At 40.0% G+C, this 11,420-nt stretch overlaps 1 long non-coding RNA gene across 1 annotated transcript; it reads left to right on the top strand.

Annotated features, from left to right (window-relative positions):
- The first annotated feature begins 1,493 nt into the window (after positions 1–1,493).
- On the top strand, positions 1,494–8,293 carry LOC141765372 (uncharacterized). Its single transcript, XR_012593467.1, has 3 exons — positions 1,494–1,746; positions 5,545–5,743; positions 5,912–8,293. It is a non-coding gene; the product is annotated as an uncharacterized LOC141765372 (long non-coding RNA).
- The last annotated feature ends 3,127 nt before the right edge of the window (positions 8,294–11,420 follow it).

The raw sequence follows: 11,420 nt of genomic DNA, 5'->3' as shown, positions 1-11,420 counted from the left end.
TATACAGTCAATGGTTAAGCCTCTATGCATGTATGCATTCAATGTAGCACGCTCAGTGCAGCAGGTTGTTGTGTCTCAATGGACCTCAACGCCAAACAAAGATGGAGAAGCAACCAGAGGTGGAAAGAGTACTAGAATATTGTACTCAAGTAAAAAGTACTGTTACTTTAAATACATTTTAGTCAAGTAAAAGTAGGCTACTTGTGTAAAAAATGTACTTAAGTAAAGTAAAAAATAGTTCTGTTTAAATATACTCCCTCTGAGTAAACGTACTACGTTACATTAAAAAGAGGGGTGATATATGATACTACTGATAAATTAAATTAATAAACATCTTGAGGCTACAAAACAGACATGCATTAAATATTAGCATATATATAACATCAGCAACAACACCAGCCAGGAACTCTTCAGTCTGTGTATACAACTGAGTATCAATAATATAAATATTAACAGCCTTCCTCAGTAGTTATAGCCTCACAAGAATCAACCAGATTAAACAAGAATGATCAACAATAAATAAAACGAGCTGTGGATACTATGACGACTTAAACTGCTTTTAGAATCAACAGTAGAATAAATCATCACCAGCAGACAACAACGTGGACATGTAAACAACAGATATAAAAGTGTTTTATGTCTGTGATGTCAAGAACAGCTTTTTCTGTGAAAGGAGCGAAGTCTTGGAACTCGCTACCTGATCACTTGAAATCTGCTGCAAACTTTACCACCTTTAAGAGAGCAACCAAATCCTGTTTAATTCAGCAACAAACCTGTACTCATGTCTAGTTTTTACATGTATCGTTTTTAAATGTGTGCTTTATTGTATTTTCTTTATTTTTCCTGTACCCATTCCTGTTTTATTCTCTTATTTTCACAAAAAGCCCTTCTAGGGACAGGTGTTGCAAATTAGCATCCGCTATAAGCACTATGATACTGGCATCAGATAGCTGTTTTTAAGTTGTCTATGTACATTGTATTGGTCCCTATTAAATTAACCATGAATAAATGAATATTACCTCCACATAGAGAGACTGTGAAGCAAGCAGACGTAACTACTGTCATGTGGAGAGTTCAGCCAAAGAATATATATAGAACATAGAAGAGTCGCAATTTCAAATCCATCGGTTACTTCAGCATCATGGATTTATCAATACACAACACAATTATACCAAAAAAGGTATATTAATAACAAGTGAAAGTCAATTGTTTGTTCCATTGCAACGTCAGCGCCCAGCAGTAGAGCTACTCTTCCGCCATTTTGGACTGAAAGCGACTACCAGAAGTCAGTAAAAACATCCGCCTACAAAGTGCCATACAAAAGTAAAACATAATTATTTCCATTCTATTATCATATTCTACCGAAATTACCTGTGTTGAACCATAACATATTATGAATATAATAAGCCTTTTCAATCCAAAAATGGCATCAGCGGCTGTTGTCAAAAAAACACCAGAGTTTCTTACTCACCTGTCTGAAGCATGAGGTCCTCCACAATCTGCTCCTGGTTCAACTTCTCTTCGTTCATTCCCAAAGCATTCAACCAGTCCACCCTGTCTCTCTGTGCCAGTATAACCAGTCCACCCTGTCTCTCTGTGCCAGTATAACCAGTCCACCCTGTCTCTCTGTGCCAGTATAACCAGTCCTCTCTGTTCACAGTCTCAGGGTCCTCACTCATCTCAGTGAAGGTAGAAGCTCCACAGAACTCACCCTTGTAGCTTGTTAGCCATTCCTCTACACTACAGGTAAGGAACATCACAGGTGTGCCTCTCAGCGTCCTCACCTGTTGGTTCATTAAATCAGTCATTAACTAACTCTCTCGCAACATTTTTTGTTGAACTATACCGAGGTACAATAATGGTAATTATAATTATTCTAGCTGCTCGCTGCTAGTTGAAATGATGACGTCACACATGTTAGAGACGTTCACGGACCGAGTTTGGCCGAGGCTAGCAGCTAGCGTCTCAAACATGTGTGACGTCATCTTTTCCGGTGTGCAGAGAGTCTCCTCTCTGTCGCTCTGCTGCCCTCCTGCAGCCGCAGACACACCTGCAGCTGATTCATCTCTTTTCTCTCCTATTCTCACAGGACTTTTTCATGTGACTTTTGTTTTTACTCTGTGATAATCATTATTATGTAGTGAAGTAAAATACTTGTGAAAAAATATAATTTCAGTCCTGGTTGATTCAGAATTTCTAGGGTGAGAACAACTGAATTGTGCTAAGAGTTTAGCAGTATTATCAGTGGTGGAATGTAACCAAGTACATTTACTCAAGTACTGTACTTAAGTATAATTTTGAGATACTTTACTTGAGCATTTTAATTTGATGCTATTTTATACTTCTACTCCACTACATCCCAGAGGCAAATAATGTATATTTTAATACTAATATTTTTGTATATTTATTTTATACAGTATGTTATTGTTATTCTATGTCCATGTTTTATATTCTCTAAGCTAGTTGTAGTAGTCAGATATATTTATAGTCACTTAACAGACATTTATTTAAATGAATGAATGATTGCCACTTTAAGTAAAAGTAAAATTACTGATTTTTTTAAAAAATACTCAAAAAGTACACTAAAAAAACTACTTTGTTACAGTAACAAGAGTAAATGTAGTTCGTTACTTCCACCCCTGGAGGCCACCAGGAGGACACCAGCTGACCATCACACTGGTTGTCTGTCCAACTCATCTGCCGTCCTTTAAGAGCAGCCTGCAGCATCCCATTTATTTTCAGTCAGAGGAGCTTTCCAGGAATACACAGGGGATCACAAGCTGGCACGAGACAGGGAAGACAGGAGGTCAAAGTTCAAGTAAACAAACTGTGACTTGAAAGGGGCTGAAGCTCCTGACGTATTTTGGTTGACTGAACATTTATTGCAGCTTGAATATTTGACTGATGAAATATAACTCCAATGACTTGACAGCCCTGTCACCCAGCGGTGTCATTTGTGATCTAAACTGCGACAACCGTGGAGGAAAGCAGTCGACTGTGTTTGAGTTGACAGCATGATTGATCGGCCCACAAGCTGCTGCATTTCGTCTGGCTGTACCTGAAGACAGGCAGCCTGAGACACAGAGACAGGGCGGGCAGGTTTACTTTACTCACGAGCCAGCAGCATCTCTGTTTCATGTTTCACTTAGAGACATGTGTTACCCAATTTTTCTCCATTCCTGAAGACCCTGTACTGGTGAAAACTAAAACCAGTTTTGTCAGCCCGGTATATGCAGCGCCTACGTGTCAGTATGTCCTACTTAAAGTGTTAAAAGATGTGGAGATAGTGGTTGTGGAAGTGACTGAAAGAGGATCCTTCTCCCATCGAGTCAAGTTGATGATAGGGGATGAATGCACTTTGGTCTACCTTCTATCCTCTCCACACACACTGAGGGTATCTCACTAAACACTAAAGTGTAACTGTTTCCCTCTTCAGGATGTTTTGAAAGTGAAAGTGGAGCCTTTTTTGTCTTTGTTCTTGTGTGTATGCGGGTACACATGCACTCAAAACACACCAGCATCTTCAACCTCTTTAAGTGGGAATGTTAACACGGTGAAAGCACAGCTGCATGTTGGGAGTTGTGGGAGAAGACACAACACAAAACACACATAAAGGTGACAGCGGAGAGTCTCCTCTTTGAACCATAACTGACCTTTTTTAAAGAGCGTGTAATACTTTTTATATTTTAGAGAGAAAATAATCCATTTTGTATTGTTGTGTGCTGACAGCCACTGAGCAACTGCAGGTTGGAATATGGGTTTCCAAAGCATGCTGCTGAATCTTTAGACTTTTGAGTGTGTTTTAGTACCTTCCAGACAGCCGTTGGTTTCTGTTCACCTTTATCACGTTAAAAAAAAAAGCTTGAAGAGATGTAAAATGGTAAGGTCACACAAATTGTAAAGGAAACACATGGTCCCACTTTCCTCTAGTATTGGGTTAATTTGTCCAGGTTTACAGATATACATCTCTGCGCCTTCTGCTGTCGCTCCAATACGATGGAGGTGAATGCTATTTCACTGAAGTCAGAATCCGACTAACATTGAATTCGTGTTACAGAGTTCCCACTGCCAGTGCTGCCTCTTAACTAAATTTGGGAAAAAAAATTTTTTTTATTCTGGCTATATAGAGGCATCACATTTTAAAGATGCTAAATGCGAGATTAGGAGCTAACAACTCGTTCTCACTCCCAACTCGTCAAATACTGCCGTTTAGTCAGCGTCCCTCAGCATCGGAAACTGATGCACGGAGGCACCCTATAGCAACAGTATGTGACGAACCGGGCTTTTAACTAACTCCAATGTAAACCCACCCGCGGCGTTAGTCAACAGTCGGAGCAAGGGACGTAGTATTAATAGTGTGAGAGTCCGTTCAGGGCGGAAGGCGGGAGGCAAGAGGGAGGGGTGGTGGACGTGTCAAACAAACACAAGACTTTCAACCAGGAGACCGCTGTTCAAGTCCCATGCGAAATTAAAGGTAACGTTGACCTATTTTGTCAAGTCAGTCTTTAGTCACGCGCCTCGTCCGTATCGGGATCATCGGGGGACTGCCCATTGTTCCAAAGGACCATTGATCCAGTGCAACAAACAGAAGCACACGGCTAATTGTTATGCAGAATGACATCATTGGACCTTCCTGTCTTTGCCTCGAATGCCTTCCTTGGTTGGGTTGGTTAGGTTTCGGCATGAGGAGTGACATTAGTTAGGTTTAGGGTAATAAATATCAGGGTAAGACAACCAGAGGAAAAGCAGGGTAAAAAAAATATTGCTACCAGGAAGGTCCAATGACATAATTTTCCATAATAATTAGCCATGTGTTTCTGTTCGTTTCACGGACATTGTGTATTTTCGAAGCAAAGGGCTTCCTGCTCAGGTAGCCATTACTCCTCTATGTCTTTACATAGCTAATAGTTGTTTGATGTGTTATTAAAGCTCTGGATATTGTATAGAGAACCTTCAAATTAGAGCAAATTCTTCACATCTGCCAGTAAAGATTCAGCCTCTGTGAAGCAGCAATCCTCACTTGACCATAATAATATATCAATGGACCTAAACAGCCCGACACATACAGTTGCATCATACAACTCAAGCCAAAGTCAAATGTCATATAACATAATATGAGCTGTTTATGTGTGTGTGTGTTTATGTGTAGTGTGTCTCAGAGCATTACTGTGATGCTGATGTAAAGTGAACCTCTGAGCTGAGAGGACGGTGGTATTTAAATTAAAGGTCAGTTTATTCCTCCCTGAAGATCAGATTATGCCGACGATGAGATTATTTTCATGAACTAGAAGCTTTCACCTCAACCTGGCTGAAGGGAAACATGCAGCACTTCAGGTTGTCAAATAGCAATAACATAAAAGATTACAGAAATCCTAGATGCTTTGCTGGCACACAGTTTTACTTCTAGTTCTTCCTTCTGACTAAAACGTGAGATAGAAGCTGTTTTCTTCTCTCCTCTCATTTTGTCCGATATTTCTTTAAATTCATATGCAGCCCTTTCTGTGTCTGTGATTTCTCTTTTATTATCTGAACATCACTTTGCAGAAGGAGGCTGCATCAGTCACCATATCACATGGTGCACGGCAGTTTACACACCAAAGAGCTCCGTCGCCTCCTGATAAAAGAAGTTGTGGATTCAGCTGTGTCACTGTGAGGCAAACCGCACAAACCGACTCAAACACACCTCAGTCGGAGGGGAGCGCAGATACCCGACCGCCCCCCAACAACACCAACAACACTGGAGGTGTGAGTCTCTCAGTAGTTTATCCACACAAGGCCCATCAAGGGCAGCAGCTCTTTGTACGGGCAAACCCCCTAATTACAGTTTGGACCGTCATGAAAAAGCTTCCGCTCTGACATCAAACACAAAGTCACTGAAGTACAAAGGCTTTCATTTTTCCCTTTGTTTCAGATGCCAGCGCAGCAGAAGGAGCGGAGGGGAGGCGGCAGGAAGATAACGGGATTTACAAAGAGACAATAGTGGAGAGAGAGAGAGAGAGAGAGAGAGAGAGAGAGAGAGACAAGGAGACGGACAAGAATGGACAGAAAATGGAAACATGATAAGAAAGATGGAAGTAGAGAGAAAGAACCCCTCCCAAACACACACACACACACACACACACACACACACACACACACACACACATCAGACCAGTGGAAATGCCATTACTGTAATTTGAATCAGAGATGAATCAGATCAGAACAATGAAACAAACTTCATGAGCAAACTCTCCCAGTTTCCACTTCAGCAGACAACCAGTCATACAGTGTGTGTGTGTGTGTGTGTGTGTGTGTGTGCGTAATAATGAGGGACTTTTCCTAATTGTTTTCCTCTCCATGTCAGTGAAGTTTAACAATGGTCTATTCTGTGTTACAGTGGAGACTGACACACCCAAACTGAATCATGCTGTTTATTGTGTCCTTAAGAAAAATTAGGTAACACTTAATAGATAAACACTTAGTGGTAATTAGGTGATAGTTAGCAAGTAACCTATTTGAAATTTCTTTGGAATTACTGCCAAATTACCCCAATATATACCTCAAAATATATAGAAACTTACTTTATTATAAACATGATTTAATAATGATATGCTAAAATAGCAAATAATGGTTAAAACAGGGCGGCTGCTCTTTATCGGAGGTGGAAAACTAATAGAAGACACTTCCGATCAGGCACAAATCTCACCATTGTGTGACTTATTGTCCACACAAATGTAACCTGGTAGCTGATGTCATGATTTAGGGAGTTTTTTAAGAAATTTGAAATAAGTTATTTGATAATTCTTATCTATTTATCAGCAGACATGGAAATAAAGCATATCAATTAACTTTGTATTCTTTTCCTGGAAATGTATTAAAGAAATGACCAGCTATTGAGCAATAAGTAAGTGTTCCTACTGGGAAGTTGATTTACCTAAAAAAGAAAAATTCTCCTCTGATTTCCAGACGTCTCTTTATACATCCATGAAACTCAGTGGCATTTTCAATCCTAAATGGCGGCAGCGCGTTAATGGTTTCTCAGTAAAATGCTTCTATTTGACATGCTACAGCTCAGCCAGACGTTGGTAAACTCCCTTACCTGCCAACATTAGGTTGTGAATAGCTATTAACCTCTAATAAAGAGGTCAAAGGTCACAGCTAGAGTGTCCTTACAGTTATGTGACTGTGATCCTCGTGGATGGAAGAGACGAGCAACAAGAGGATTTGAGGCTTCAGTCATTTTGCTCCTCTTTTTTTTGTTTCATTTCTCGTCAGAAGTTGATCTTTTTTATGATAATCCCCACCAACTCTATCACACACACACACACAAAAACAATTTTCCCCGGCTTACTGTAATCCAGGAAAACAGATTTGTTACTGTAAATCTGGCCCAGCCTCTTTTCATTGTTGTCTTGTTCATCCAAAGTCTCTCTTGTTTAACCCTCCTGTCTCCACCTCTCACTCTTTTGATTCTCTCTTTCTTCTCCACCCACTTGTCTCGATCCCTCACCAACTCATCTTTCCCCCCTTTCATATCTGTAGACAGATTTAAGATCCACGCAGAGACAAACACACACTTCTCAGTATCCTCACACCAACCTCTCAGGCCAACTTCTTGACAACAGACTCCCAGCAGTCTCTGCCTCCTCCACAGCTTCATAATTGACCTGTGTGAGTCTGGCCATCTGTGTCTGCGACTCCAGTCGTCCTGTTTGAACACTTTCACTGGGGGAGCTCTGCTCACTGGTCCGTCTCCACTTATTTTCTCTGCCCTCTCTTTCTCCTCTCGTGTCTGCCTTTCCCTTTCAAAACCCCGCAGGCCTAAATGGAGATGACAGTATCGACCAATTTCTCCTCTCCGCTCTGATGGGAAACTCAATGCAGTGTTTTTATCCAGTCATGCTTCTCTTCTGACTGCAATATGCTGCCAATCATATATTTCATTTTGACATTAAAAAAGGGCAAGAACATCAAACGTATATGAAGGAGTAGCTTCAGTTACTTTACGACAAACACAACATGAAGCACAGAGGAGTCAGTGTTGTGTGCCGTCACATATTTCTGCTGCCAAACTCCAGGAAACACAAATAAAGCGCTGGCTATATGCAGAGCTGGTATCTGTTTTCTTTCCTTAGAATCTAATCAGCAGGAAGCTGCTGCTCATGTTGATGATGATGATTATGGTCCTGATGCTGACGACCCTGATGATGATGATTGAGTTGATGAAGATGTACTGAGCCTCTGCAGCATGCAGTCATCTGACAGCTACAAAGAGTGGATCAACAGCGCCCCTCTGTGGCGAGGACAGAAAAGACAACAGAGAGAAAATTCACCTGTAGGGTCACACATTTTCTTCCTGCATTTTTCTTTATATTAAATAATTCTCCATTACGAAAATAAATGTTTTGGATTCATTGGAAATTTGATCAGTTATACTTAATAAGTTGATTTTTAAATTTTTTATTTAGAGGCCTTTTCAGAGCTCTCAACCGAGATTGGTTCAGCTCTGATTACTTCCTCTGACTAAAGAATCAATTCATCAATTCAAGTCACTTTTCAGTCACTTTGTATATCACCACTAAAACTAGGAATTATTGTTTGCGCTCAAATGACACCTTCTTACTCTCTGTCCTTAAGGCTCACATTGAAATGGGCAAATAGGCCTTTATGTAGCTGGTTAGGTTGATATCAACCAGAGCTTTTAAAAATGCAGTGAAGGGTTTGAAGGCCAATTCAATTTGAGTTTGCCTCCATAGCTAGATATGTTTCATCTTGCCTGTCTTCCTGGTCACATGACTTTGTAGTGGATACCGCATGTTCTCTTTTATGTGTTTTTAATGTTTGCGTGTGAATACTGTGACTTAACACTGCATGTTTGTTTTATTTGTTCTAAATGTTTGTGTGTTTCTTGTCTGAAACATCCCATTGCTGCCGTCTTGAAAAAAAGATTTTCTTATCTCAATGAGACTTCCCTGGTTACATAAAATATAAAGTAAAGTATGTTTATAATGCATTATAGACATGGGCGTCATAGAAAGTGTATCTCAATATATTTCATGATATATGCATTAAAGATAATGTTAATAATAATCCTGCAGCACATACAGTATTTATCACACTCAGCCGGGAAGCCGTTTAATGATGCTCCTTTGTGTCATAAAAAGAAAACATCGAGCCAAGTCGTGTTAATGATTTGATCTGTGAAAATGATCCACTAAATATTACTGGGACTGGAAGGAAGAATTAAAAATACAGTTTTAGGATAATCATACTGTATCTTGATCTCTTACTGCTGCCACATGTTCCTGACTCCGCTCTCTGCACACCAAATGATAACAGTTGAACAGCAGTTTGTGAAATAGTCACAAACTTTAATATATTGATTCGTGTACATAGACACAAATTTCAAATTTTTTCCCTGAAGGTCAGCACGAAATCAACTCGTATGTAATCTACGTAATTGTGAACCGCTGAAGGTTGATTCATTTGTAACGTAACTTCTGTACTTAAGTTACACCACTACCACAGTTATTTTAACCCAAAGTGCAATCTTCTCCTAAACCTAACTAAGTAGTTTTATTTTGAAAAGATTGGAGCCGAAATTGACGCGTGCATCACGTGTTGCTAGACATTCGTAGGAAAACGCACTAACGTTGAAAGTAGTGCTGGGCGTCACAGAAAAACAAATCACGTAGATTAAATTTAGTGACCATTTCACGACACTGTGTTGGATAAATTCATGTCTGAAGTGTTCATGTTCATGTGTGTGTTCTTAATTTAGGCCACCTTTAGGGACATATTTCAGACTAAATACCAGTTAATTGGGGACATGTTGTTGGGAAAAAGCTGATTCGTGTGTGTTCTCTCTGTACGACAGATCTCTACATGATCATAAATGTGGATGAGGAGGCTGAATGTCCGCCGGCTGGAACAGAACCACATGAAGATGGATTGAACTCATCGCTGAAAACCTGGAGCAGACGGACAGATCCATCTCTCAGCCACACAGTGTGTCTGTGTGTGTGTGTGTGGTCATACTGTAGCTACGTTTCTAAAAATACAGAGACCAAAAGAAAACATATATAACCAAAAGCTACTTATTTATCTTAGTTTGGCTCCTGTCACCTTTAACACTCATTCATCACGGTCTTCATCAGCAGAAGCACAGAACAGCACCGCTGCTCTCCTATAAGATGAGACGTCGTCTCACCAACATCAAATCCTGTAAACTAGGAATCAGAATCAGGTCACAGCAGCAATTAACAGCAAGAATTAGACTCTGTAGTAGCGTACAGAGTCCAATGAGAGGCAGCACTTCACAGCTGATCAATGGAGAGGAGAGAGGATATTTTATACTGAGACTGCTACTTATCAGATAAAGATAAAGAAAATATACTCACCTGTAACACATAGGCCTACAGGTGATACATACAGTATCAGCGGGTGATGTAATTAAGGGTGGAGTTTCTAGATCAAATGATAAGACTAGAATGAGGCTACAAGGAGAACAATCTGCACAAACATGGCCTCAGTATGCTTCAAACTAGGGCGGTCAATCTAGAAAATAGTTAATCCTGATTAATCGCACATTTTTTATCTGTTCAAAATGTACCTTAAAGGGAGATTTATCAAGTATTTAATACTCTTGTCAATGTGGTAGTGGACAAATATGCTGGCTTTATGCAAATGTACGTATATTTATTATTGGAAATCAATTAACAACACAAAACAATGACAGATATTGTCCATTAAGCATAAAAAATATGCTCAAATCATAACATGGCAAACTGCAGCCCAACAGGCAACAGCAGCTGTCAGTGTGCTGTATTTGTCCGCTGTATTTATACCCTACACCTTAAAGAAGTTGCTTCATTGAGCTGTGAGTGTGACTACAAACGGAGTTCACTCCGTCATGGAGTGGGAGGCTGTAGGGAACGGATTGGAATTGGGCCAGGGTGAAAACAGGGCTGCGGTCGAAAAGTCTTTTTCTCTCAGGAAGGTTCCTAACGGAGTGAAATGAGCCGGAAGCATCTGAGTAGCAGCCATGATAAGAGCTGTTTGAATCCTCTAAATGTTAAGGAAAGGTGCTTCAATGCGTCCTTTATTATCTCTTTTAACATAGGATATACTTGAGCATCCTTTATTTAAGGAAAGGAGATAATACCGTCCCACAATTCCTTGCGGCCGCAACATTTAAAGCGACGCACCATTCTGTCGTTCATGAAAACAAACGATATGCCTATCTTGCATATTATTTTCATAGTCATATACTAATTGGGATTCATGTTGATAAATACGAGTGGACAAACATTTTGATTCACTTTATTTCTATGTATTTATTTTGAACAAGTAACAAATAAGTAAGGGATAACGACCGGCTAGCTGTACGTTATCCCGCCTATTACACGTCTACCTACTGAAGAAATCAATATTTTGACAGA

Source organism: Sebastes fasciatus, chromosome 3 (genome assembly GCF_043250625.1).
Source record: "Sebastes fasciatus isolate fSebFas1 chromosome 3, fSebFas1.pri, whole genome shotgun sequence".
NCBI classification, from domain to species: domain Eukaryota; kingdom Metazoa; phylum Chordata; class Actinopteri; order Perciformes; family Sebastidae; genus Sebastes; species Sebastes fasciatus.
Note: the sequence above shows the minus strand (reverse complement) of the source record. Positions and strands in the feature narration are given on the sequence as shown.